This window comes from Corvus moneduloides, chromosome 10 (assembly GCF_009650955.1).
Source record: "Corvus moneduloides isolate bCorMon1 chromosome 10, bCorMon1.pri, whole genome shotgun sequence".
Classification (NCBI taxonomy): domain Eukaryota; kingdom Metazoa; phylum Chordata; class Aves; order Passeriformes; family Corvidae; genus Corvus; species Corvus moneduloides.
This window is the reverse complement of record NC_045485.1, coordinates 5,577,746-5,584,919: the sequence shown is the minus strand read 5'-3', so window position 1 is coordinate 5,584,919 and position 7,174 is coordinate 5,577,746.

Genomic DNA, 7,174 nt, shown 5'->3' with positions numbered 1-7,174 from the left:
GGCAAACTTCCCAGGCATATTTCAACAGTGACTTGTGCCTGTTCTCCTACTGCTGATCCAGTCTCGAGGCAGTCAAGCTGCCGTTGCCTTTCATAATGAAGTGGAGCAGGGATATTGTATGAATCTAACATCTGGAAGTTGGACTTGGTGAAATGTGGTGTTTTTTTCATGTCTATCACTTTGTGCATCCCTCCACTGCAGATTGTACTGGTAAATGATGGTCTGTCTCCATGCCAGCAAATTTTAACACAGTCCTGCCCTACAGCCCAGTGGGTCTCTCTATGCAGATCGTGGATGACTTGTGCTGAGCAGCTTTGCAGAGGCTCTTGTCCAAAAGTGCAAGGCAAGCTGAAGGCTGTCTGCAGAGCCAATTGTCTGTCTCATTTGACCACCACCTGACCTCTGGAGCTGGGCTTGAATAGGAGTCTTGGCAGTTGGGATGGGTTTGGGCAGGATTTGACTTCAGGGAATGAGGCAAGTTTGTGGTTGTTAAATTTAATTTTGAAGGCATGTTCTTAGGCTGGAAAATATAATTATACAGCATCTGGTCCTCTAGAATACATTTTCTATAGCAACAAAAGTTACCTCCAGGACCTACTCCAGCTCCCTACTGGTTACTGGTGCCAGTGATGCTGTGTGCTGACTGGAACATGCTTTGTTTAAGGGCAGGTGCTATGTGGAAAACGTCACCAGGGTTGTTGTTGGATCTATTGGGTTAATTCCCACAACCAAACCACAGGGAAAGGAGTGATTGTCGTACTGTGGCCAGAGCTTCCCATGGAGCCTGCATTGCCACCAGCATCAGGCTTTGCTGGTGGGATGCCAGAAAGCTGACTCTGCCCTAGAAATCTGGTCCTAGCACCCTTTGCAGATGTCAGGTGGGGGAAGTAGGTGAGTTGAAGGTATGTGTGCTGCCACCTGCTGAAGTGAGCAGGTGAGCATGCCATGCTGTGCATCAGTGTGGTGGCAGCCAGCCTGCTTTTGTCACAGTTCCAGGAAGGGCTGTGCTTTGTCACTAGATTCAGCCTGTGCCATGAGAAATCCAGAGCACTCTCCTCCTCCTCTGTTTCTCGTACTCCTGACAGACATAGTCCCCTGGTGCTGCTGCAGTCCTGCAGCCCCTCATGCTGGAGGGCAGCTGCAGAAACTTGTGCCTGGCCATGTCTGCCCCTATTTAACCCTGGCACCCTTCACAGCCTCCCCATGAAGGAGGAGGTACTACCATTTTGTGTGATCCGGCACATGGAGACTTCACTCTGGACACACGAAGTTGAATGGGTCTGTGTGCATGTGGGAGCAGCAGCAAGGCTTTTTGGGTGCACGTGTTCTCAGTGAAGAGGTTTATATTGCACCCGTGTGGTAAAGATAACAAATGCTGCCCTACCAGTGCAGCAGTTCTGAGCTATAAAGTTTTGCTACAAAGCTGAGCACGTAAACAAATATTCAGAGGACAGAAAGTGGTGTGTCATACATGAAATCCTCTTCCCCTCTTGCTCTCTCCAGACTAGCTGTGGGAGACATCGGTGCTGGGCATTAAAAGCCTTACCCCTTTTAAGGGGCTTTTAGTAATTTTTTTAAAAGTCAGCCCAGCACTGCAAGTTCTTTTTCTCTACCTGAGGTCTAGTGCTGTCTCAGCCAGAAAATCTCAAATCCCTGCGCTCCTGGGGCATACCATCTACTGAGCCATAGGATCCCAAATTTTTGTATTTTTCTGATTTCTGTAATTTTTCCATTTTTCTGTTTTCAATAAATTAATCTTTTTAAGAGTTGTCTCATTTCTCACATGGTGGCTGGTGGGAATGGTAATGTGAGATGTCAAAGGAGTTCGTTTATTTTGATAAACTGGTTGATATTCTAAGATGCTTTTTCTCATGTTGATAAAGTGTCAATCTTAGTGAGGAACTTTGCTATTGATGACCTTTCAAGTAAAGTTCCAAGGCAGAAAGCAAAGATAAACAACTTGAACAATACAATTAAGGCAAACCCAGAATTCAGTCAATGAGAGACATCAGTTTTAAGTAATCATCCCATGGAAACAGAGCTATTTGAAAATGCGGTGGCATCGCTTACAGTACAGTGGGCAATTAGTTTTAATTAACTTCAAAATCTGACACATAGTTAAAAATCAGCTCTTCTGAGTGCCCAGCTAGAAAAGTGAAAGTTGGGGCATTTTGTTCTGCTAGAAAAAGCTATTACATATATTATAATGATGCTATTCACACTTGTAATAGAAGTTTTATGTGATCTTTTAAATGTTTTATGAAATAGTAGTTTTGGAAGATGATCTTGTTCCATACCATAAGCTTTTGAGTAAGGCCACTATTTTTTAAGAAGAATAAATTGAAATTTTAGAAGCCGTTTTGAATTCAATAATGATGTCTGTTAACGAAGTCCAACATGTTGTGATCTTCACCTGTCAGGGAGAAAACAGCCAGGAGTTCTTGTAAGGTTACCAGAAATTATAGGCAGCTTTTGATGCATATTTTAAAGTTAAATTCAGCACTTTAAATGTGATGTGTGTCTGTCACGATGGAAGCCCCAAGTACAAATTTTGTGGGTGGTGAGGGGGCGGCTGATCTGCATTACAACCGCTCAGAGAAGCGTGAATGCCCTGTCACAGCCTGAGTCCACACATCCCTCTTCCCTGTGTATCCAGTCTGTTGGACTACTCTGGAGAGCAAAAAAAATTACTTTCTACAAATATTCCTTAACAGCTTTTTTTTTTTTTTTTTTTGAAGTTCAAAGTTTTAAGAGAATGTGGTACTTGGAAGGGCTGTACCTGGAACCAAGTGGCAGTGCTGGGTGTCTGTACAGTGCCAGCACGTCCCTGCTCTTGGGGTGCCTGTCTGGGTCCCCTCGGGGCCTGCTGTGCCCTGAGGGAAAGGCAAGGCAGAGGAGCTGGGGCTCCAGCTGACCCAGGCTTGGATAACCACACAGCCCTCTGGGGCACTCACTCGGGGTTTGTTATTCTGTGCTGGGTCATTTTCAGACCTGAACTGTTCCCTGAGGGGTGGATGGGATGTCCCTATATTATCATCCTTAGCACTGGGGGTTTGATGCTGGTATTTGTTGAACCAGCTGTGAGTTCTTGGTATTTGCCATGATATTACCCTTCTGTTGTGAGGAGAAATGTCTGAAATGTGCACAATACGCTACTGACTTTTTAAACATGAAACTTATTTCCATTATTAGTATTTGACGTATGTGAAACTAGAGCTTGATACTTCTGTTGATGTCATGCAGCCTTTACTCCTTGAGTTATTTTCTTGATTTCCCTTGGGCTGTGAGGCAGCTTCTCACATGAGAAAGTTCAGAACCTTCTTGTGTGTCCCAGTAAATTAATTGTATGCTGAGCCATGCAGGTGAGGGCAAAGAGTATATTCATCTTCTCAGCTGCTCAGTGACCAGCATGATTGAGGAAGAATTCAGACAGAAAGAGCTGGTATTACTGAGATGGGAAGACTGATCCCATGCAGTCACCTTCCCACGGTGTTCCACTTATCAGCCCTGGGAGGTGCTGTTTTTCTGAGTCATTAAAATCTGTGCCTTTTCCTCCCTTACATTTCCAGTGAGATTTTGAGATAACTATTTTTCAGGGCATATTTTTTATGACCAAAAGAAAAGCTGCCGTTCTGGGAGTTTAGGCTGATGTTCTCAGCTGATGTCAGAGAACAGACACAGCAGTCTCTGGGGGCCAGGATGGGACTTGGAACAGATCTAGAGAGGGAGAACTCTGATATGCTGTACACGGTGTAATCTCTAAATAAGCACAGCAGGTCTGATCTCCGTGACAGGAGATAAGACAAGGTGCTGAAGGATTTTTGGTCTGATGCAAAATAATTGTTATCATGCTGTTGAAACACTGGAAAAAGATGAAAAAGTGGAAGTATCTTCAGCACTGTCTATAGGATGTTTTCTCCTAACTAGTGGCTGTCCTGGCTTGCTGGCTTGTCACATCAATTGTATTTCTTTCACAGATCTTTGATTGGTTGGTGGTCTAGTAATTTTTTTTCAAAATTAGTGTTACGGTACAGTTAACAGCTGTGCTTTTCAGGTATGATGGATTTTTTTCCGGGAAAAACAAGTACCACAGGCACTTCTAAGTATGCATTTCAATAGGTCTGGTAAAGTGGAAAATATCCATGAAATAGTGAGGCAGCACAGGAATACTGCATTCTAACCATCAAAAAGATCTGCACAGACTTTGTCCGTGTGGAGCACATGCAGCACGGGAAACAATTCATGGTATGGCAGCATGATCATTCTCTTTGTGCTCAGTACTTGGAGGGAAGGAGAAGGGAAGGAAATAGGATCTTTAAACTAAAAAGAGAATTGTAGGCATATACTGGTAATTTTTCTAATAGTTTCATAATGTTCATCATTTAACAGGATGAGAAAATTTTGAGTAAAATTACCAGAAATGATTTCCTACCAGTACTTTTTAGTCTTGGCATATTTATGAATATTTCATGCACAACTTTTTTACTATTAAGATCTATATTTAAAATTTCATACTCAGCTTTAAAGTTTGCTCTGACTTGAAATAGTCTTCAGAAAATAAATTTAACTTTCTTAAAAGAAGAAACACCAGAAAATTATAAAACCCTGAAAAAGGAAACTAGTCTTAATTACAGATGGAGGATTTTGTATTTGTTTTGAGGATGATTAAGTTGTTTTTTAAATGAAAATCAGCATGCCATTTGGGCTCATTCTAGTCACTTAAATAGGTTCCTTAATTTTACTTCTGTCCACTGAGTTCCTCAGGTGCTTCAGTGAAACATGTACCTTGAAAAATTGGACCTCCAAAGATAAAATAAGGCTGTAAAGACTGGATTGCTGGCTTTCCTGGAATGGCTGAGACACAAACAGTAAGGCTTTCCTCTGACAGCCGAATTGGCAAGAGCAGACCTTGTGCCCATTAAGTCCCATTGGTGGAAAGTCCAGTTGGAGATAAGCTCATCTTAAACATAAGGGAATTAGTCCAGCTTCCATTTAAATCACTGGCAAAGCTCCAGCTATATTCAACAAGAGAAGGGCTGAGGCAGGAGGCACACAAAACCCTGCTTCTAGGCTTGATCCCAGCTTTTCTTACACATCCAAAGCTCATGCTGAGTATTGTGGTCACTTTAGCAGGATTAGGCTGAGCGGATTGTTTGGGCAGATTTATATGGCCATTCATTGTAAGAAGCACTGATACAGTTCTCAGTGATGTACGGGTAATAAATATTCATTTGTTAAAATACAAGACACCTGTTGACAAGGTAAACTGTGATTGTTCCAAGCAAATTACTCAAGTGTTGTAGAATGTCATGTACAATAATTGGCTAAACAGTTCTTGTGTTATCTGTAGCCCTGTTCGAGCAAAGCAGCACTCAGGCGTGTGTTTGCCATCAAACACCTGCCTACCTCCCCTCCAGTCAGTCTGACTGCCCTGCTGTATGTGGAGCGTGGGTTTTGGAGAAATGGGGGGTAAATTCCTTGGACTCCACTGTATTATGCCTGTGGTGTGTGTCCCCAGTCCTCTGGGAAGGCAGTGGTGCTCAAACATGACACCAGGTTTGAGGATGACTTCATAGGGAGAGATACCTGTCACTTTTCACTTGGTGGGTTTAAGTAGCAATCTTGGATGCTCATTGGTGCCAGAAGGTTCTCATTTGTCACCAAAGTAGTGTCAGGAGGTGTGACAGTTAACTGTCAGCCCTGGGATCCGAGGGCCGGCATTTGCCTGTGGACTGTGTGTGTGCATGCACATCACCTGGGGCTGCTCAGGTGATAACGACTATCTCATTGTTATGGATATAATCAGTGGCAGAAACGTACACCTGAGCAGTGTGTGGAGGGTCTACTTTTTTTTTTTGGAAAAGGGAGGAAAAAAAAAAAAAAATCAAATTCCAGCCTGAAAAATGTAACATGCCATCTTTGTTTAATGCTTCTCAATACAGATATCACAAAACCACAGCAAACATAAATGTTTCCTTATGAAATGAAGTAACTAGTATTACATGTATGGACGTTCCAGTTCACTGAGTTTTCTGCTGGGCACAGGAATAATTCTGGTTCCTTAGCAGGATTTTGAGGTGAGGAGGCGAACTGGAGATGATGTAATGGACTGTCCTCTGCTAACAATACGAGGACCAATTAAAAAATACAAATAAGTGACATAACTTAAAAAGACAGGTGACGAATAGAACACCTATCATATAAAGATGAGGCACTAAAATCATTTTAGAAAAGAACTAGGGATTTGAATTTGCCACCCATGGAAAACAATAGCAAAAACCCCACTGAATTAAATGCCTCAAGCCCTTGCACAGGACTGATTTGATGCTATTCATAGAATAACGTAGATGCCAAATAATGCTGTTATTTGTCAAGTAAATTATTTGTCAGATCCATCATCCTGCCATTTCTTTTCTGGCAGAACTCCCACTGAAGTCAATGGGGGTATTGTCTGAATAAAGTCTTTTAGGATTGGGCCTGAGGTTAAATAAAATGCAACTAAAGGCAACTTGTTCATCTTCCTTGGGTTCATAAACCCACATGTTGGACAATAGTTTGGCAGCTGGGGTACTGTGCCTTATGATGCTAATTTGTTCTGTCATTGATGCTGATTATTCCCTCATCTCTTTAGTCTACCTGTTGCCACCTCGATTCGTTAATATATGTGTGTGTGTGTGTGTGTGTGTAACCTCAGCCGTGCTGGCTGTATAGCCCGTCTCAGGGGCTCTGGACTTCCTGGGGGGGTCAGCCCTTTTGGTGTGCTGTCTTGCTCTATGGTGTCCTGGGCTCTTGTGTGACCCTGGAAAACTGCAGGATGAGCCAGGGACTGCAGCTCTAAACTGGGTGAGCAGAGGGCTTTCAAGGTGACTTGTTCTCTACTTTTGAATTAAGAAGCCCGATTATATGGCTGGTCTGTTCCTCCACTTTGTTTTTATCTTTTCGTTTACAAGTTAAATGGTCTACATCAAATTGTTTGAGGTTTTTTTTTTCCTCCAAAAAAAGTGGTAATTAATCTCTTGTTGTCTTGATAGGAACAAAGTTAATAGAAGTAAATTGCTTAAAGGATTTGCGTTTCTAGCTATTAAAATACAACTCAGGCAACTTCAGCATTTGAGTTCTGCCTCTCATTACTACCTATGGGAATGTATAATGGTTAAATTAGCTGCAGGTGGAC